At 36.2% G+C, this 22,974-nt stretch overlaps 1 non-coding gene across 1 annotated transcript; it reads left to right on the top strand.

Annotated features, from left to right (window-relative positions):
* Positions 1 to 7,332: 7,332 nt before the first annotated feature.
* LOC141662260 (small nucleolar RNA R71) lies at positions 7,333 to 7,439 on the top strand. The gene has a single exon (XR_012550383.1). It is a non-coding gene; the product is annotated as a small nucleolar RNA R71 (small nucleolar RNA).
* Positions 7,440 to 22,974: the final 15,535 nt, after the last annotated feature.

Below are 22,974 nucleotides of genomic sequence, written 5' to 3'. Positions count from 1 at the left end.
CTCCCCCTATGTTCATGAGCTCTTCACCATCATCTCCAAAGAGGTCTTCAGACTCACCAGTACCATAGTCAACATCATCACCAGCTCTTGGTGGCATGGCTGTGATGGCATCTTTTGCACTTTATATGGATTCAGTTGTGTGCACCAAGTTAAATATCCTCTCAGCTTCCTCATTGCCCTGTCTAGCTAGAGTTTGATAAGCTGAAACAGGATGAGTAAATGTCTCAGCATCCAGGGAGATAGAATCTATAACGGCTTGATATTCTTGCTGAAATAGTCTCTTCCTTTCAGCATCACTGACATTCATTGACTCACTAGCAATGGTGTCCACCCTTATAACTCCAGTACTTGCATTTCTGTGGAGCCCTCCAAAACCGGGTCAGAAGTTTGGGGTCCACACACACATACCTTAATTATAACCTGCTTATAACAATATTAAAGATAATAATAATATACAGTGACCCTACTTACCAACTACCACGGATCATAACAGGTTAAAGTATGCACACAAGCCACAGACACACACTTATATTACAAACGCCCAAATCCCAACTATTCAAATATACAACTGAATATTAAACAATATTACAAACTTCATAAACTTAAACTATTCCAAAAGCTGTCAGCTAGCTTAACTCGATCAACCTGGCCCCTAGCTCTCGCACTGGATTGGGGATCCTCGCTACCAACTGGTTCCTTCTTAACTGGAAAAGAACATAAACAACATCGCACAAATGAGCTAACTAGCTCAGCAAGTCACGATGACAAGACTAAGAATAATGATCATCAAGTGAAAAGGGTTAAGGTATCAAGTGAATAATGATTAATTATCTAGAATTGGATATTATATTTTTATTTTAAAAACCAAGGTTAGGCTGCTGATCAGTCACGCACTAACCCCGAGAAAGGCACACGGCTCTACTCTAATTACTGGATCCGAGGCACACATTGGCCTAACTTGACCACCAATCTGGTCTGACCACGAATCTGGTCCATAATTTTATAAAATAATCCAATTCTAATATAATAACAGAATAAATAATGTAAAGCAGTAAACAAAATTCATAAGCAACATTGGATGTCCAATAATGAGATGGTTCCAATTTTCACAAATGAAGTATGACTATCAAATGGTGAAAGAAATGGATAACAAAATAATCAAAGTTTCAAGGTTGTAAGGATTTGGTCTTTCAGAGCGTAAAGTACAATGGTTTGAATATGTAAGCAATCTGATTGAGTGTTCGATATTTAATTTACATGTATTTGTGGAATAGTATCGTATATCTGTGGTTCGTATTCGGGGATTTAATAATCAATGGTTCAGAAAGAATAAGGTTTAGGGTTCAGTGCTTCAAAGCACTTGTAATATAGGACTATCAATAAACTACAATATATCTCGAGAAAGTTCAGAACACTTGCCTGGTACTAGCTTGCTATACTTCACCAATTTCCAATCACAATCTCCTACTCCTTGACTATCTGTTTCCCTTTCCTATGCCTTGCCTCTTCTGCTCATATAACATAAGTATCTATCAATACTCAACTCATACGATTCTGTTTGGTATATACTTCTATCTACCCTTCGTTTTACCAAAATATGACTAACGGATTGAAAGTTATGCTAAAAACAAGTAAACACTGAACATATAGACCGACAGTCAAACAACAAGTCACATATAACACGTACACGTCAAACAATCAATGACATTCCATTTATAAAGAAGTCTCGGGTCATAAACATGCTTTCGGGTATTTAATATGATTCTTAAAATATTTTTCGGAATTAAAACGGGTCGTTGGATCAATTTTAAAGCAATAAACAGATTTCGGTTGGCCACATCAGGCTTCAAAATAATTTTCTAATAATTATCGTGCCTTGAAAATAATTTAAAATAATATTTTAAAGCTCGAAACTATTTTTCAGAATTTTTAAATTATTAATAAATAATTAAATCTAATTAAACAATTAATTAAAATAAATTAATAATTAATTAAAATAATTAATCAATTAATTTTCAAATTAATTGACTAATTAACTAATTAATTATTAACTAAAATTAATTAACTAATTAATTCAGATTTATTTTTGAATTAAAAATAATTTTTGGAATTAAAATAATAATTTTAGGAATTTTCAGAAATTAAAAACAAATTTTTATAATTAAAATAAATAGAAAATATGATTTTTAAATAAATTATAAACAGGAATCCTAAATTTGCAAGTTCTAGAAACCCGGGGGACGAAACTGTATCATTTTTAAAACTATAGGGGCCTGTTTGCAATTTTGCCAGCCCCGCCGTTGACTTCGCCGGAGTGTGGCCAGAGAACACGATCCCGGCCACCTCAGGCCACCAAACTCTCCAGAATTAAAGCACAGACCACCAGGAACTTATACCAGTAATCAAAACACACAACCTATTTTAGAATTGGCCGAAAAATGCTCAAGAAACTCGTCGGTTTTCGGCGAGTGTTAGTGCGAAAACACGCGCTAATATTCACGCAAGTATACGCGTTCGCAAGTAGTATAAGATATAAATCAGATTCGTTCCCACAGAGACTGGTTTAGGTTAAGTTCAATTTATGCACCTATGCAACAATGTATGGTTATCGCTCAATGCTAAGACAAATAACAAATTGGGTTTTTATTAAACTAAGAGATTATACTAAATAACATTAACTAAGAGAATTGAAGTTGAATAACTATATATGACAAACATGGGATCCTAACTTCATTAAATACTTCATTCAATAGCCTTCTCGTTCTTAACCTTAACACGTGATGGTGAGGACACTAATCAGATAACACGAAACTGATAAACGCCAACTTTTGTTGCACGAGTACCATTCTACCAGACATCCACAAAAGAGATAGAAGCTGAATAGGCACCAATTATATTGAGACCCTATATGTCTATAGAATTTGACAACATAACGGTTTAAGAACAAGTTATCTATCTTGATTACATAGGGCAAGTAAAACGGTTAGAGTTACCTACGAATCATGCATACACATACATGAACCTATGCTAGCATGGCAAGTTCTAAACCTCTATATTCACTGTCGCTTCAATAGAGATTAACACGCTATCTTATATGTTAGCTACTCACATAAGACGAATAAGCACAACCATACTAGGATATCAATCAATCACCACACACCAAGATATCGAAACAATTAACTATTGAAATCCATAAGTAAATCCGCTAGAATCCCATGACAACGATTAGCCCATAATCGAACCCATCGTCACCATGGGTTCCAATGAAAGCATGGTATAAACAAGGTCTTAATAAACTAAATAATAATCAAAGTACGAATAAACGAGATCTAGGTTCAACAAGAACGAAAACGAGCATCCAAAGTTACAACTAATTCAAAGAATCACAAGTTGAAAACAAGATCTTCTTTTTCGGAGTTGTTCTGTGCTTCTAGGTCTTCTCCTTGGTATCCCAATCTTCTCGGATGATGAAAACCCTTTTTTTTAAGTATATATACGCCCCTAGTGGACCTGGACCCTTAAAATCGTCAAATTCCACTCAAAAAAGGCTTTTTCAGCGAAATCAGCGACCAGCCGCCTCCTGAGCGGCCGCTCAGCTCTCCTGAGCGGGCGCTCAGCTCTCTGAGCGGGCGCTGAGCTCTGCTGAGCGGGCGCTCAGCTACTGACTGGGAAAAATATTCTGATGAATCTTGTTTTGGCCATAACTTGAGTTCTACTCGTCAGAATTAGGCGATTCAACTGCCCACGCGAAGCTATTGAGATTCTCTACAACTTGACAATGGCCTTGGCTTCCAATTCTGATCACTTTTCATCATATTTCCTTTAAAAGCTCTTTTCTTCATTTAACTGATACCTGAAATGCAATAACACAAAAACACATCAAAATACCAACAACTTGAGTCCAAAACACCAATTTAAGCTTGTAATAAAGCATTCCAAGTGGATATACAATCCACTTATCACACCCTCAAACTTGAATCGATGTTTGTCCTCAAGCATAAACAGACTCAAAACTACAAAACAATCCTAATGCATGAATGCAACTATGTGAATGCAACTAAATGATAATGCAATCAATCCGCTCAGAATAACCATAACCAAATGAATAAGCCAATGCCTCTAAGAATGCAATAACTTGAAACAGAGTTCGAATAAATCCCACAAACCAACTCACAAACCAGAAACGTGCGTGTGTGGATGCTTAACAGATTTACTCTCAATACTAGATCAATAACCATAACTTATCTATCATTGAAACAATCAAAAGTTTATAAACAGAATAGACAATAAACGCATTATGACTCACAACACCTCCTTTCTACTAGAGTTATACAAGGATTCACACTATTATTGAACACATAACAAAGATGCTTATTTGATCGTGCAATGAATGAGGTCCCAAAAGACTTATACAATAATACCCATGTAGCGAGCGTTAGGTTAGTGGATCCCAGACTATAAAAGCCTTAGGTCACTAGGCACAAAGTCCCCTAAAACTTAATAACTCGAGTATTAAAGAGCTCACTCTTGATCAATTGTGCATAAACACATACTTTTTTTCTTTCTTTTTTTTTCTTTTTTTTCTTTTTTCTTTTTTTTCAACAATTTCTGAATGAGTGCATTTCGCTCCATCTCATTCAACCCTAGACTACTCATAAAAATATGAGCCGGCTACTAGCCATTTGACACCTAGCCTTACAACAACTAGCAATGAAATCCAAGTTTTTCTCCAGATAAAAAGAATCAGTGTTTTTACGTCACTACGAGAATATCACAAATTCTAAATATAATCAAGTGATTAAATCTCAACAACAAACAAGTATGATCATGATCTAGATCAAAAGCAACCCTATAAGACTTTGTGAAAATATTTATTTCTGGCATGCAAATCAATTCATTAAGACTTAAACATCCCTCTATTCCTCATCACCACACTCAAATCAACATCAACTTATCAAACATCATAGTTCATCTTAAGGGATCATGCTAAATATGCATGCAAATGCAACTATATGAAATTACATAAAAATAAACAAATATGTCCTAAATGAAAAATCATGCAAAAATATGAATGAACTACAACTAAACATGCAACATAAATCTATATGAATCTATATGGACACACACTACTAATCCTTACATTATCACCCCCAAACTTAAAATTTTCAATGTCCTCATTGAAGGTAATAATAAGGATTTCAGGCATACCTAGTCGTCGGAAAGATCACCCTCTTCAGGTGGAGGATCAGGTGGCCAATCAACCTCGCCACCAGTGTCTCGAACAACAGTACCAAAAGCATGTGTCAAATCTGCAGCAAAATGACGGTGAATGTCGTGCATGGCCTCCATACGCCTAATTACTCGCCTGTACTGCTCGTCACCAACACCAGTCCTATCAACTACCTGCTGCACATGAGAAGAACCCTCTATAGGCACTGGAGGATCCGTTCGGCTACCCTCTACATCATCAAAGATATATCCCAACCCCTTCTCAGGGGGTGCACCTAAGAATGAATAACTCAAGTGATTTGGTAGTGGGTTGAGCTCAAGTGTAGGAGCATCTTCAATAGACGACTCGAGACGATCCTGAGAAATTTTTAGCTCTGCTAACCCAAGAGAATCGAATGGCACATCCAACTTCCTCTTCCACAGAGGTGCATTCAAAACCTGAATTTGCTCTACTTTAAAGCACTCCTCTTTAGCTGTGGGTAATTTTATTTCCTTGAACACATTGAAAGTGACCTTCTGATCATGAACCTTCATCGTAAGCTCTCCTTTTTGCACATCGATCATAGTTCGGCCTGTAGCCAAGAATGGTCTTCCCAAGATAATGGGAATCTTCTTATCTTCCTCGAAATCAAGAATTATAAAGTCAGCAGGGAAGAAGAGTTTATCCACCTTGACCAAGACATCCTCCACTATACCTCATGGATAAGCGATGGAACGGTCAGCTAGTTGCAATGACATGTACGTTGGTTTCGGCTCAGGCAGACCAAGCTTCTTGAAAATAGATAAGGGCATCAGATTGATGCTAGCTCCTAAATCACATAAACACTTGTCGAACGACAAGTTTCCGATTGTGCAAGGAATAGTGAAGCTTCCAGGATCTTTAAGCTTCGGAGGCAACTTCTGTTGCAGCACAGCACTGCATTCCTCCGTTAGAGCAACGGTCTCTAAGTCATCGAGCTTCACTTTCCGAGAGAGAATATCTTTCATAAACCTCGCATAGCTAGGCATCTGTTCAAGAGCTTCAGCGAAAGGTATGTTGATATGAAGTTTCTTGAACACCTCCAGAAACTTCTCAAACTGCTTATCCAGCTTTTTCTTCTGCAGCCTTTTAGGAAAAGGAGGTGGAGGATATATCTGTTTCTCCCCTGTATTACCCTCAGGAGGAGTGTGTTCCACAGTAGTCTTCCTTGGTTCCACCTCTACTTCCTTCTGCACATCTTCTTCAGCCACAACTGCATTTTCTGAATCTTGAGATTTTTCTGGCTCTTCGTCTTGCTGAACTTGGGGGCTTGCGACCTTTCCAGACCTTAAGGTGATGGCGTTCACCTATTCTTCAACTTCCCTCTTGCCTGGATTTATTTCTGTATCACTAGGAACCGTTCCTGGTGGTCGATTCAATAAGGCATTAGCAATTTGCCCTATTTGGTTCTCCAGATTCTGGATAGAAACAGCCTGGCTTGGCATATAAGAGCCTGGTTTTTGCACATAAGCCTCAACTCCTCCAATTCAGATTTTTCATTCGAAGATAGACCTGCATCATTAGTTTGTTGTTGAAGTTGGAGTTGTTGTCTTGGTGTAAATTGTTGCTGAAAACCAGGAGGGTTAAATAGCTTATTTGCAAACTGCTGGAATGGCTGTTGCATCGCATTCTGATTGTTGCTCCAGCTGAAGTTAGGATGATTCCAGTTGTCAGGATAATAAGTGGCAGGAACTGGCTGTTGCGATCTCGGAAAGTTGCTCACAAACTGAGTTGAGTCGCTAGATATAGCGCATCGTTCTGTCACATGCGGACCTGCACACAGCTCACAAACACTAATTATCTGCTTAACACCATAGTTAGCCAGAGAATCGATCTTCATAGACAACGCCTTTAGTTGAGCAGTGATAGCCGTAGCTGTATCCACTTCAAGAACTCCTGCTACCTTGCCCTGTGGATATCTCTGGGTTGGATACTGATATTCATTAGCAGCCATCAGTTCAATTAGATCATAAGCTTCCTTATAGCTCTTTGCCCATAATGCTCCGCCTGATGCTGCATCGAGCATGGGTCTGGACTGTGCTCCCAACCCATTGTAAAAACAAGTGATGATCATCCAATCAGGAATTCCATGATGAGGACACTTCCTAAGCATCTCCTTGTAGCGCTCCCAAGCTTCACTTAGCGATTCTCCCGTTTGCTGCGCAAATTGAGTAATAGCATTCCTGAGTGCAGCTGTCTTCGCCATAGGGAAGAATTTAGTAAGAAACTTCTGAGCAAGATCTTCCCAAGTAGTAATCGAACCAGCTGGTAGAGAGTGTAACCAGCTCTTAGCCTTGTCCTTCAGAGAGAATGGGAACAGTCTCAGCTTCACAGCATCTTCAGAAACACCGTTGAACTTGAAGGTGTCGCATATTTCAATGAAATCCCTAATGTGTGTATTGGGATCTTCCGTTGGAGAACCCCCAAACTGGACTGAAGTCTGTAACCATTGAATTATGTCAGGCTTGATCTCAAAGGTATTAGCTGTGATAGCTGGCCGGACAATGCTAGATTGAATGTCATTGATCTTGGGTTGAGAAAAATCCATCAAGGCTTTCGTTCGTGCTGCTGGATCTCCCATTGTAATGAGTACCTGAAACACAAACAAATAAACCGTGAAAGTAAAAGAATCCGAGTCAGTGAACTTTAACGACCACTGATGACAAACACATAAACTAAAAATTAATACCGAGTCCCCGGCAGCGGCGCCAAAAACTTGTTAGTGCGAAAACACGCGCTAATATTCACGCAAGTATACGCGTTCGCAAGTAGTATAAGATATAAATCAGATTCGTTCCCACAGAGACTGGTTTAGGTTAAGTTCAATTTATGCACCTATGCAACAATGTATGGTTATCGCTCAATGCTAAGACAAATAACAAATTGGGTTTTTATTAAACTAAGAGATTATACTAAATAACATTAACTAAGAGAATTGAAGTTGAATTACTATATATGACAAACATGGGATCCTAACTTCATTAAATACTTCGTTCAATAGCCTTCTCGTTCTTAACCTTAACATGTGATGGTGAGGACACTAATCAGATAACACGAAACTGATAAACGCCAACTTTCGTTGCACGAGTACCATTCTACCAGACATCCACAAAAGAGATAGAAGCTGAATAGGCACCAATTATATTGAGACCCTATATGTCTATAGAATTTGACAACATAACGGTTTAAGAACAAGTTATCTATCTTGATTACATATGGCAAGTAAAACGGTTAGAGTTACCTACGAATCATGCATACACATACATGAACCTATGCTAGCATGGCAAGTTCTAAACCTCTATATTCACTGTCGCTTCAATAGAGATTAACACGCTATCTTATATGTTAGCTACTCACATAAGACGAATAAGCACAACCATACTAGGATATCAATCAATCACCACACACCAAGATATCGAAACAATTAACTATTGAAATCCATAAGTAAATCCGCTAGAATCCCATGACAACGATTAGCCCATAATCGAACTCATCGTCACCATGGGTTCCAATGAAGGCATGGTATAAACAAGGTCTTAATAAACTAAATAATAATCAAAGTACGAATAAACGAGATCTAGGTTCAACAAGAACGAAAACGAGCATCCAAAGTTACAACTAATTCAAAGAATCACAAGTTGAAAACAAGATCTTCTTTTTCGGAGTTGTTCTGTGCTTCTAGGTCTTCTCCTTGGTATCCCAATCTTCCCGGATGATGAAAACCCTTTTTTTTAAGTATATATACGCCCCTAGTGGACCTGGACCCTTAAAATCGTCAAATTCCACTCAAAAAAGGCTTTTTTAGCGAAATCAGCGACCAGCCGCCTCCTGAGCGGGCGCTCAGCTCTCTGAGCGGGCGCTCAGCTACTGACTGGGAAAAATATTCTGATGAATCTTGTTTTGGCCATAACTTGAGTTCTACTCGTCAGAATTAGGCGATTCAACTGCCCACGCGAAGCTATTGAGATTCTCTACAACTTGACAATGGCCTTGGCTTCCAATTCTGATCACTTTTCATCATATTTCCTTTAAAAGCTCTTTTCTTCATTTAACTGATACCTGAAATGCAATAACACAAAAACACATCAAAATACCAACAACTTGAGTCCAAAACACCAATTTAAGCTTGTAATAAAGCATTCCAAGTGGATATAAAATCCACTTATCAGCGAGCTCGATGAAAACTTTAAAATACAACTCCCTTCGAACCAGGGATCGTCTGTTAACGAGCTATACACCAATCGATTGCAAATTTCAAGAGGAACAAAACCCACCCATCTACAACATCTAATAACCCCTGGAACAAAAAGCCCTAAATTTCAATTAAGAACATTCATACGGGTTATAAACCCTAATTTCAAAATTCGAAAATCAAACTCAATTTTGAACATGTTATTGAACTCCAAATCAGTCATATGACATATCAAAATCATCAGGAAAATAAGATCTACAACATGCAAGCATCAAATCATTCAAACAATCATCCGTACAGAAATTCATATTTTTAATCAAAATAATTTGAAAATAAATAAAAATATATAAAATCAACCTTTGATTCTGCAGTTCCGAAACTTGTATAATCTGATAGTACTCTTCAAACCCTTTGTATTGATTACCAGAGCTTTCCAAACGGATTTCAATAACACCTCCGATTTGCAGTTTGATTCTTGAAAGGTTATATGAATATATGAATTTTCTCTGTAAAGTTATATAATTACTGTTTGCAAATGATTTTCGGTACGAAATAAAATTCGGTAAAGGCTATTTATAATTACAAAAAATTAGTATCCCGTTGGATCATTCCGGATATACAATAGTACGTTTATTTATAAAAACAGATCCAAACGGTACCGGTTTTCGGGATAATTATCCAAATCAATACAATTTGTACTGCGGTCTTGGTCTCAGCACCTGGTTACACGTATTACGAGATGATAATTATAATAGTTTAATAAAAAGATCTCGTTTATCGAAAATACGATTTTTATTGATTTACCGAAATGAATAATGTATCAAAAATATTATGCCGGGATCTGCACAAGACAAACCGTATACCGGATCGAAAAAGTCGAAACATGGAAAATGCTCGGAATATTGTAATTAGGTTAGGAAGGAGTTCTCGGAAGAGTTTCGGGTTATAAAAACGTAAAAACGAGTGAAGTAGGTTGGTTCCCGATTAAATTAAATAGTTTATAAATACTCAGAAAAAGGATTTATAAAATCCATAAATTTCTTATAAAATCATAAATCAACATAAAAATAAATAAGAAGATATGACAGTTATCTATATTTTATTTTGGACATATAAAAATTAAAATACTCAATTTATATTATTTTTAAACATCCAAACACGTATACCACTTAACAAATACTTCACATAATAAACACGGAACATGCATAATATTTATTTATTTGCAAAATAATTACACGATATATCCCAGATATTACAATTTCTCTCATGATCTCCTCTCTTTTCTTGAATCAATGGCTCCCTTTGGCTCACCACCCTCACACCCTCACCTTCACATACTAAGGTGGAACTCCCCTCACTCACTTTTGCCAGACCTGAAGAAATGGTCTGCATCTGATCACTCATTTCGTCACCTTTTTCCTGGGAGCAACCCAGCCTCTCACTTAATTCACTCCCTTCCCTCGGTCCTAAGAGTGATTGCACTACTACTAGGTCATCTGCACTTGTGACAATTGTTGGGATTTGAAGCTGTACAGAAAGTACCGAAGGATGAGGAACATCCATCGGGATAGTAGTTTGGCTAGCCGACGGATGACTGTTGTTAGGCACATCCGTCGGGATACAATCACTACTCAACAGATGAACAATATCCACCGGGATAGAAGAAATGAATGAGTTTGGAGTGGAGACTATTGTAGACTCTGTACAGATTGATGAAAATTTGGGCACAGATGTCTCAATAGACTCAGAAAGAATTGGCAAGTGAGCCAACAAATCATCTAAAAGATGATGCTCACTTGCTTGGATTTTTTGCTTCTCCAATAGAGTTAAAGATGGAGAATTTGGAAGTGATGTATGAATCATGTCTACATCCAGTGAGTGTGTGGGTGAATTTGGTATTTCAGGTGCTTCAATTATCAAGGATTTTGGCTGTGACTTCACATTTATTGGAGCCACATCAAGCTTACTTTGAGATGGTGCAGTGACTGAGTCTTTAGCTCTAGTTTGCACTGTGTGTGTTCCTTGTGCATCCTCAAGTGTTTTATCTCTTTTCTTTCTGGCATAAGTCTGTGGTGAACTTGTGTCCCTAACCCTCTTGGCCTGTGCTCCTGGTTGGGAGCTTGTTTCGATAGTAACATCCTTTTGGGAGGATGAAACTAGAATTGAGCTGATTTCCTTATTAATAACCACAGTTTGTTGGGAAACTGTGGTGTGGCTAGGCTTGGGTACACTAATCTCACCAGCCTTATCCTTAGGGTTTCTTTGATTTTCACCCTGTCCCTCACCTAACTCACTCTCCTTCACACTCCCCTCTTTGTGTTTGATAGTTTTTGCATCTGGTTTCTTTTGAGAGAAACCAGAGGGGGCTTTCTTAGCCTTGGATTTTGAAATTGTTGTTTTGGTAGCTTGGGTAGGCATCTGTTGGGTCATTAACACAGATGCCATAGCTACACTTGAAGGCAAAGAAATTTGTGAGGTTGGAAGAGAAGAGACAGTGGTGCTTACCTCACTTACCTGAGATCCCCCCATGATTGGAAAGTAGAAGAGGGGCACCTCTTTGTGGTGACTTGCTCTGTTGAGATCTGCAATGATTCTCCTTTCTTGAACCAAACAATTCAGTTTGTTGGTTAGGTTCTCAATAGCAATATTCTCAATAAGATGGTTAGCAAGCATCATAAAAAATCTAGCATAATAGACACTTTTACCTCTCTTATTAAGTTCCCCTAATTTATAACCTAACTCAAACATGATCATGTCACTGAAGTTAAAGTACTTATCAGTAACTAGCATATAAAGCATGTTAAGCATGACAATGTTAACAGAATCAAAATTACTCACTTTATCAGAAAATACTTTGGTAACTACATCACACACATAACTCAACTCTTTTCTAAGACCTAGTCTCCTAATCTCACTTAATTTAGAGGTAGGGAGAGCATAGCCAATAGAATTAAGCATGTTAACTAAATTAGTATCTATGTGTGGAACAATAATAGTGTTTTCAGGAACTTTAAAGCAAGCTTGAATTGTATCACTGTTAATGCAGAACTGTTTACCTTTAAGAGTGAACGTTATGGTCTTGTCAGAAGATTGGTACACAGCAGTTGTCCATATCTCCTCCACAACTTCACATTAGATTGTGGGTGATTCCAGCATAGCATAACTGAGTTTACAGCCCTTCACAAAGTCCATCATTTTGTGAAAATCTCCAGATTGTGGAATCTCCTTGTTAACAAGAGCTACAAAGTTGTTCTTTTCATAGAATAATCCAGACTGGGACATGATTTTGACAACTGGTGCCATTGTTAAAGTATGGAAATTTACAGAGAGTGTATTTGCTTTGGAGAAGAAAGGAGTTAGAGCAATTGATTTGAGAATGATAAAAGAATAGAATAAATAATGAATTATTTTTTTATACCATCTCAGAAATAAACTGTCAAAAATAATAAAGTGAAATAAAGTAACCAATCAAAATAGCCCAAAATAGCCATTTAAACTAAATAAACTGTAAAAATTATGTCAATATCCGTCATGTTATACTTACAAACTGTAAGTATACCCATTGGATAATGTTCAGATTTTAACGGCTAAGATTTAGACAGTTCGACGGATGAGAATAAAACAATTACCCGACGGGTTATAAAATAATCCAGAAAAGTAATTGATCTTTATTAATAAATACTATTCCGACGGATGATCAAACTCGATGGATAATGAGCATCCGTCGGGATGTAAATTTTGACTTAGCCAAAATTTCATCCAAAACAGAAAAATCAATTAAGTTTTTGGCTGCATTATAACTTGCAAAAATATCTAAAATGATTCAATAATAATTAAGCATACCTAACTCACTTACCAACCTTGAAAAGGTGGATTCATCAAGTGGCTTGGTAAAGATATCTAAGCTGCTTTTCACTTGGAACAAAATAAAGTTCCACAGTACCATTCATCACATGTTCCCTAACGAAGTGGTATTTGATTTCTATGTGCTTTGTTCTTGAATGCTGTACTGGATTTTCAGTGATGGCAATTGCACTTGTGTTATCACAGAAAATGGGAATTCTGTCCACTTGTAGAACATAATCAAACAATTGGTTTTTCATCCACAAAATCTGTGCACAACAACTACCAGCAGCAATATATTCAGCTTCAGCTATAGAAGTAGAAACTGAATTTTCCTTTTTACTGAACTTAGGACACAAGCTTGTTCCCTGAAAATTGACAGGTTCATGTTGTACTTTTTCTTTCTATTTTACAACCTGCATAATCTGCATCTGAATAACCAGTTAGATCAAAACCAGAATCTCCAGGGTACCAAATGCCAAGTTTTGGTGTTCCTTTGAAATATATGAAAATTCTCTTTATAGCTACTAAGTGAGATTCTCTAGGATCATCCTGAAATCTAGTACAAAGACAAGTAGCAAACATTATATCTGGCCTACTAGCTATTAAATACAGAAGTGAGCCAACCATGCCCCTATAGCTTGAAATATCCACAGACTTTTCAGTAGTGTTCAGTTCAAGTTTAGTTGCAGTGGCCATGTGAGTTTTTACAGATGTGCAATCCATTAGATCAAACTTCTTTAAAAGATCATAAATAAATTTAGTTTGACTAATGAATATTCCATCACTAACTTGCTTAACTTGTAAACCAAGAAAGTAAGTTAGTTCTCCCATCATGCTCATTTCATACTTACTTTGCATCAATTTGGAAAACTTTTTACAAAGTTTTTCATCTTTAGAGCCAAATATAATATCATCTACATAAATTTGAACAAGTATACTAGAGCCATTAATATTTCTAAAGAATAAAGTTTTATTAATAGTACCTCTTGTGAAATGATTTTCTAGGAGATACTTTGACAAAGTCAGGATGAGTATTGACTTGCCTTATGTGATTGATGATGATTTCACTAGCTTCATCTTTAGACTTTAGAAAATATGTCTAAGAGAACTTTGAGAGATCATCTACAATTACTAGGCAATATCTTTTTCTTGAGATGGACAACACATTGACGGGTCCAAATAAATCCATGTAAAGCAATTGCAAAGGTTCTTTAATTGTTGAATCAAGCTTCTTTCTGAATGATTCTTTGATCTGCTTTCCTTTCTGGCAGGCATCACATAGTCCATCCTTTGTAAACTCCACTTGAGGAATACCCTTAACCAACTCTTTCTTAACAAGCTCATTCATGGTCTTGAAGTTTAGATGTGACAGCTTCTTCTCCCATAGCCAACTTTCATCTTGACTTGCTTTACTGAGAAGACAAGTGACTGATTCTGCATTTGATGAGTTGAAGTCAGCTAGGTACACATTTCCTTTTCTCACTCCAGTGAGAACCACTTTGTTGCTCTTTTTGTTTGTCACAACACATGCTTCTAAATTGAAGGTAACTTAGTTGCCCTTATCACAAAGCTGGCTGATACTCAACAGATTATGTTTGAGTCCATCCACTAGGGAAACCTCTTCAATGATGACTTTTTCTTTTGAAATTAAGCCATATCCCACAGTATAACCCTTGTTGTCATCTCCAAAAGTAATACTTGGGCCAACTCTTTTCTTGAACCCAGTGAGCAGGGTAGAATCTCCAGTCATGTGCCTTAAGCAACCACTATCCAGATACCAATGATTCTTTTTATTTCTCTGCACACATCAAAATCAAATCAAGTTGATTTTGGTACCCAAGTTTCCTTGGGTCCTGCCTTGTTAGCTTTCTTCTTTGGTTTCTTAGATTTAACCTCATTTGACTTGGGGATTTCTGATTCATCCTTAGTCATTTGAGTTGGACCCTTGAAACCAGTCATTAGAACAGAATTATCATGCATATTTTGATTAACAGGAAAAGGCATCCTATTTGCAAATATGTTATTCCAGTAAGGCATGCTAAATGGCATTTGAGGCATACTAAATGCAGCATAACAAGGATTAGTTGCAAATGGCATATTAGCAAATTGTGTATTCATATTCTGAGTAGACATAGCATTCAATGGAATGGTAGGCATGGTAGTCATGTTGGGAAAAGAAGAGGGTGCAGACATAGGAGTAGGCATGGCAAGTTTGCAATTAACAGACAAATGATTAACACTACCACACTTAATACAAATTTTTCTTAGAGCATATTTATCAGGTGTGTAGTTGTTATGTTTGTTAATTCCTACTTTCCCATTTCTATTGTTTTTCTTTTTAGCTTCTAGTTGAACATCAATATTTTCTAATCTGTCATTCAATTGCTTGATAGAAAGATGACCAACATTAACTTTCTTTTCCTTCCTGACTTGACTTAATTCTCCTGGAATAAAGTTCTTAGAAACTATCCATATTTCTCATTCAACTTAGCTAGCTTAGCTTTGCTAACTGGTTTACTCACAACCGATGGATGTGGCTCCTTGTCACTCAACGGATAATCTTTTTAATTATCCGACAGATGATTTTCATCATCCGTCGAATCCACATCTGTCAACAATCCTTCAACCAAATTGGAATCAAGCTTCTCTTTACTCTTCTTCCAGGTTGCATCACAAAAGGACTTAATACCTTGAACTTTAGTGATTTGGGCATGAACATCACTAGATGATTTCCATGCCTTAATAACTTCCTGTTCTCATTCAAGCTGCTTCTTTAAAATCTCTTCTTTCTTTAAGGACTCAGTTAATTCATCCTTAGCAATCTTACACTCAATTCTCAATTTCTCAAATTCAATAAACTGAGACTCTAGCACATTATTCCTCTCACTTAAAAACAAATTGTTTTCTTTAATTTTAGCATTTTCCTCAGTGAGGGACTTAAGTGTAACACACGGGTGATATAATTCTGTTGACATGTCATTTATTGCATCATTACACTCAGCTTTAGATAAATGTGCTAGGTTAGTGGTGATTACCAGATTGCTTAAAGAACTTGTTTTTGTTTCATCATATTTGGTCATTAGGGCTAGATTGACATAGCTTTTTCCTTCATCTTCATCCACTCCATCTGTTGCCCAGTCATTCTCGTGTGTAATGAAAGCCCTTTCCTTTTATTTGAGCAACTCAAAGTATTTCTGTTTATAATCAACAGGCTCAAACTTCTTTTTGATGGAATCAAACTTTCTACATTCACTGACAAAATAACCCGCCAAGCCACATTTGAAACACTTGAATTTTGACTTATCAACCATGTTTCTGTATGGCTTAGCTGCTCCAAAATTCTTCTTGAATTTGAGCTTGGAAAATCTCCTGGATAGGAATGCTAGATGTTCATCAATATTATCCATGTCATCTTGGCTCAACTGATCGTCATTTTCAGCTACCAGCCCTTTACCTTTGCTTTCACAGGCCTTTGATTTAGACTCAATAGCTTCCACCTTCATCTCTTTCTCCTTCTCTAACTCAGCAACCAGTGCTATGGACCCTCCTTTCATCCTTCCTTTATCCATCCTTTCATCTTGATCTATTTCAAGCTCATAGGTTTTCAGGATGCCATACAGTCTCTCCAAGGTGAACTTCTTGTAATCCTGTGAATTTCTCAATGAGACTGTCATTGGCTTCCACTCATTTGGAAGAGATCTAAGGAACTTGAGGTTAGAGTCTTTTGTTTGATAGACTCTTCCATGCAACTTCAGAGCATTTAGTAGCTTTTGAAATCTACTAAAAATATCAGTGAGAGACTCACTTTCTTCACAGTAGAAATGCTCATATTGCTGAATCAGTAGCTGCATCTTGTTCTCCCTTACTTGCTCAGTACCATCACAAATAATCTGGATTGTGTCCCAAACCTCTTTGGTTGTTTTACAGTTAATGATGTTATCAAATATATCACCATCAATTCTATTGAACAATATATTCATGGCCTTCTTAACCTTTCTGACTTGCTCAATATTAGGATCTGACCATTCATGCCTAGGTTTTGGAACAGATGGCTCATTGCCAGTTGCAGCTCTCTTTAGTACATGAGGACCTCTCTCTATGCAGTCCATATAAGCCTCATCTTGGGTAAGAAGATGTAGGTGCATCTTCACCTTCCAGTGGTGATAGTTGTCTTTGTCCCGAAATGAAATCTTTACTCCAACATTCTTTTTGTTTATCTTGTTGTTTGTTGTGATATTTATACTCTTTGTTCTTCAAGAGCTTGCTATAATACCAACTGTTATTCCCTAACAATACAACAAGAATTACAGGGGGGGTTGTGTTGTGTATATGTTGTGAACTTGATGATTTCTTTAACAAAACACCTTGGTAGATTTTACTTAGTGAAAATGTAGCACTCGACAGATAAGGATTATAGTCCCGACGGATGACTCAATATAGTCCCGACGGATGATGATTTATTATCCATCGAGTGAGTAGCTTATGTAACAATAAGTCTGTAGCACATTTCTGCATACACATTGTTTAGAATATGTAGTAGTACTTAAGTCATGTTGACTTTAACTAGATATGCAGAATAGGTTGATTAATTGTACATAGATGATGTCTTGTAATTCTGCATAAAGGAAATGAAGTCTAGTGCCTGATTGCTACCCGACGGATAAACAACAATGAATTTGACGGATGATCAACAACCCGACGGATGATCACTAACTCGATGGATGATCATGAACCCGGCGAATAAAGAATTCAAATATCTGTTGACATTGACAACACAGTCACATGCGTCGAGTGTATGCAAATGGAATGTGGTAGCCTATTCAACTGGGATTTCGAGAACAAAGAAGCATTGCCATTTCCATGCTATTATGAAGATATTCAAAGATGTTGGAATAGATTAATGAAGTAGCATTGTAATAGACTCGATAGTTTTTGTTTTATTATCTTGTCTTATTGCATTGTAATCTTGGTGATATATAAACCAAGAAGCAGCAAATAGAACAACTAACCAACTAAGAAACTAAACAACCAAGAGAGAAATATTTGTAAGCTGAATTCTTAGTATTTCTCTGTATTTTTAGTTATTCATTTGTAAGCAGCTGTGAGCTTTTTGCACACAGAGTTCTCTCGATATATATTATATATCTCTGGTGGAATCATTCAAATCCACTAGAAAGTTTTTAAAGACTCTTGTTTTTAATTACTTGTGTTTTGATTCATTTTAAGTGATTATTTTGCATTCTGCTAATCAATTCACACTGATATATATAATTGAGATAAAGAAAAAGTTTCAAGAATTCCATTCAACCCCCCTTCTGTAATTCTTGTTATATTGTTAAGGGACTAATAGGTTGAATGTAATTCTGGCTTCTTTTCAAGATTTTAAAACAGTTCTAACTTAATACATATATCAGTGTTTGATCTGCTTTAGTGCGGAATAGAAAAATGATTGAAATCAAAACACTAGGTAATAAAACACAGGCTTTAAAACTTTCCGGTGGATTTGAATGTATCCACCAGATATATATATATATATATATATATATATATATATATATATCAGTTTGAGAACTCTGTGAAGCTTTGAATAGCTCACAGCTGCTTTACAAGTTTGAATAAACAAAACTACAGAGAAATACTTACAACTGACAGCTTGATATGTTTCTCTGGAAAATGTATTTTCTTAGTTTATTGTTCTACTTGTTTCACTTGGTTTATATATCACCAATTTTATATGACAATAAGACAAGATAATAAAACAAAACATATCTAGTCTAACTCCATGCTGCTTCACTACTCTATTCCAGCATCTTTGATATATCTTCACAATTACATGGAAATGGTAATACTTCTTTATTCTCAAAATCCTGCTTAACAGGCTGCCACATTCCTTTTGAAAACACCCAACACATGTGACTGTGTTGTCACTATCAACAACTATTTGAATTTGTTCATCCATCAAGACTATGTTTGTCATCCGTCGGGAACTTTGTTGATCATCCGTCAGAAGTCTTGCAGATCATCCGTTGGGAGTCTATTTGCCACTTCACTCTATTTCACTTATACAGAATTACAAGACATCTCATATTTACAATTAATCAACCTATTCTGCATATCAATCTAGTAGTCAATATGACTTACAGAACCCTACACAATCTACTTGACTAAAAGATGTTATTTGCATAAATGTGCTACAGTTCTTATTATTACATAAGCTACACTCTCGATGGATGTCAAATTGTCATCCGTCGGGATTATAAAGTTCATCCGTCGGGACTATATTAGATCATCCGTCGAGAGCTACAAAATTCACTATGTTAAATCTACTAAGGTGTTTTGTTTAACTTATCTTCAAGTTCACAACATATTCCTAACATATATGCAGTAGGAAAAGCATATAGAGTCTACAATCTCAGAACCAACATTGTTATAGAATCTGTACATGTTGTATTTGATGATAAAAAGATTGAAGGACTGCAAGATGGAGATTCCCATGAAAGCCTCAGATTTGACAATGTTGAGATGGTTTGTGAAGACAGTGATCAAGATCCAATGTCTAAGGAAAATACAGAAAAATCTACAACTAATGAAGCACATAATTCAACATCCGTCGAAAGACCTAGTGCATCATCCATTGGAAGACAATCTGCATCATCCGTCGAAAGGCAAAACTCAACATCGGTTGAATCATAATAGAAATTGAGGGCCAATACAGATCACAATCAGAAAGGACCCCAACTACAAGTCAAAGATCCACAAACTCAGGGGGAGTTTCTTCTAATTAAAACTTTTTCACACATCAAGACAATAATGAGGCCTCTTCATCTAGAGCTAATCTACCTCAACAGAGAAAATGGACTAGAGATCACCCATTTGAACTGATCATTGGTGATGCATCTTCAAGAGTGCAAACAAGGAAAGTAACTCAAGATGAATGTCTATATAGAAACTTTCTATCTCAGGAAGAGCCATAAAAGGTAGAGGAAGCTCTGTTGGATCCTAATTGGGTTTTAGCTATGCAGGAGGAGCTAAGCCAATTTGTAAGGAATAAAGTATGGAAGCTGGAACCCAAGCCTAAAGAAAAGAATCCTATTGACACTAAGTGGGTATTTAGAAACAAGATAGATAAAAATGGCGTAGTAATCAGGAACAAAGCTAGATTGGTTGCTAAGGGCTACTTTCAACAAGAAAGAATTAATTTTAATGAAACCTTTGCTCCTGTTACAAGACTTGAAGCCATCAGAATCTTCTTAGCCTATGCAGCCCATGCCAATTTCAAAGTCTATCAAATGGATGTTAAAAGTGCCTTTCTAAATGGAGATTTGGAGGAGGAGTTCTATGACAGTCATCCTCCTGGTTTTGAAGACCCAAATTTTCCAAAATATGTCTACTATCTTTTGAAAGCACTTTATGGATTGAAAAAAGCACCTAGAGTCTGGTATGATACTTTGTCAAAGTTTCTCTTAGAAAAACACTTCACTAGAGGTACTGTTGACAAAATCTTATTCTTTAGAAATGTTAATGGCTCTAGTATACTTGTTCAAATTTATGTAGATGATATTGGGCCTGTTTGGACGCAGCAAATAAGTTACTTATTCCCTTATAAGCCCGTAAGTATTTATTGACGAGTGTTTGTCGACCCAGCTTATAAGTCAAATTTACAACTTATAAGCTGATAAGTTGAATGTTAGCAATGACGTACTTTTTCTCAACTTATTTTGTTTTTTTCTTTTTTATTAACTTTTGTTTTAAAATTTATGTTTTTATATGTCTTTCTAATTTAAAATTTATGAATTAAGATAATAATATTTAAAATTTATTTATTTAAGCTCAGTTAAGTAAAAACAAATTGACATTTAACCTATAAGTATCCATCTACTTATCACTTATAAGTCCCTTATTCATTTTAAGTCATAAGTTACTTATTTTAAGATTTCCCAAATGGGCACATTATATTTGGCTCTACAGATGAAAAACTTTGCAAAAGTTTTCCAAATTGATGCAAAGTAAATATGAAATGAACATATTGGGAGAACTAACTTACTTTTTTGGTTTACAAGTTAAGCAAGTTAGTGATGAAATATTCATTAGTCAAACCAAATATATTTATGATCTTTTGAAGAAATCTGATCTAATGGATTGCATACTTGCAAAAACTCCCATGACCACTGCAACTAAACGTGAATTAAATACAAATGAAAAGTCTGTGGATATTTCAAGCTATAGAGGCATGGTTGGCTCACTTTTATATTTAATAGCTAGTAGTCCAGATATTATATTTGCTACTTGTCTCTGTGCTAGATTTCAGGCTGATCCTATAGAATCTCATTTAATAGCTATAAAGAGAATTTTCAAATATCTCAAAGGAAAACCAAAACTTGGCATTTGGTATCCTAGAGATTCTGGTTTTGATCTAACTGGTTATTCAGATGCAGATTATGCAGGTTGTAAAATTGATAGAAAAAGTACAACAGGAACTTGTCAATTTCTAGGAAACAAGCTAGTATTCTGGTTCAGTAAAAAGCAAAATTCAGTTTCTACTTCTACAACTGAAGCTGAATATATTGCTGCTGGTAGTTGTTGTGCACAGATTTTATAGATGAAAAATCAACTGTTAGACTATGGTCTTCAGGTGAATAAGATTCCTATTTTCTGTGGTAACACAAGTGCTATTGCCATCAGTGAAAATCCAGTACAACATTCAAGAACCAGGGACATTGACATCAAGTGCCACTTCATTAGAGAGCATGTTATGAATGGTACTGTGGAACTTCATTTTGTTCCAAGTGAGAAACAACTTGCAGACATCTTTACAAAACCACTTGATGAAACCACCTTCACTATGTTGTTAAGTGAGTTAGGTATGCTTAATTACTCATAATATATCTTAATGTCTAAGCAAATTGAATTACAGCCATAATAATATTTGATATTTCTTGTCAGTAATGTAAATTTTGTCTAAGTCAGAATTTATATCTCGACGGATGTTCATTATCCATTGAAAATGAACATCTGTTGAATTTTATTATCCGTAGAAGTATCAATTATTACTTTGGGTAATTTTGTCATCATCCGTCGAATTATACTCAATCTTAGCCATTAATTTTGAGCAGCATCCGTCGAATTTACTTACAGCCTGTATGTATGTAACGCCCCCAGATCCGGGGTCAGGAATCTGGGTCGTCATGCCATCCTTCACTCATGTGTAACCTGGTATTGATTCAATAATCCAACAGACCTCAATCTCATACTCACACACACAAGTTATAGTCTTAGAAACGACGTACAAAATGTAATCTTCTTTTATTACACTCAAATGTACTTTACAGGATCTCAAACAATTATTTATAACCTCTACATGAAGTTATAATAATTACGACTGATATCTTATATCTATCTAATACTCTAGCACACCAGAGATAAAGCTGCCAGGGATCCTCCCCATGACTGCAAGCGACTAAGTCCCACACCGGCATACTGGTTATCTGTTGTGTTGTGTCATTTAAAAGAAAGCAAGAGTGAGCTATAATGCCCAGCATAATAATGTACAGTATGAAAATGACTTTATGATAACATCATATATGATAATTATGTTTTATTCGAAAATAGTTTTCCTTGGTGATACACACCTTCTTATGAAAACAATTCTTTAAGGGATATTAATATCCTGCGAATACCTTAATAGTAA

This window comes from Apium graveolens, chromosome 5, assembly GCF_009905375.1.
Source record: "Apium graveolens cultivar Ventura chromosome 5, ASM990537v1, whole genome shotgun sequence".
Taxonomy (NCBI): Eukaryota; Viridiplantae; Streptophyta; class Magnoliopsida; order Apiales; family Apiaceae; genus Apium; species Apium graveolens.
Note: the sequence above shows the minus strand (reverse complement) of the source record. Positions and strands in the feature narration are given on the sequence as shown.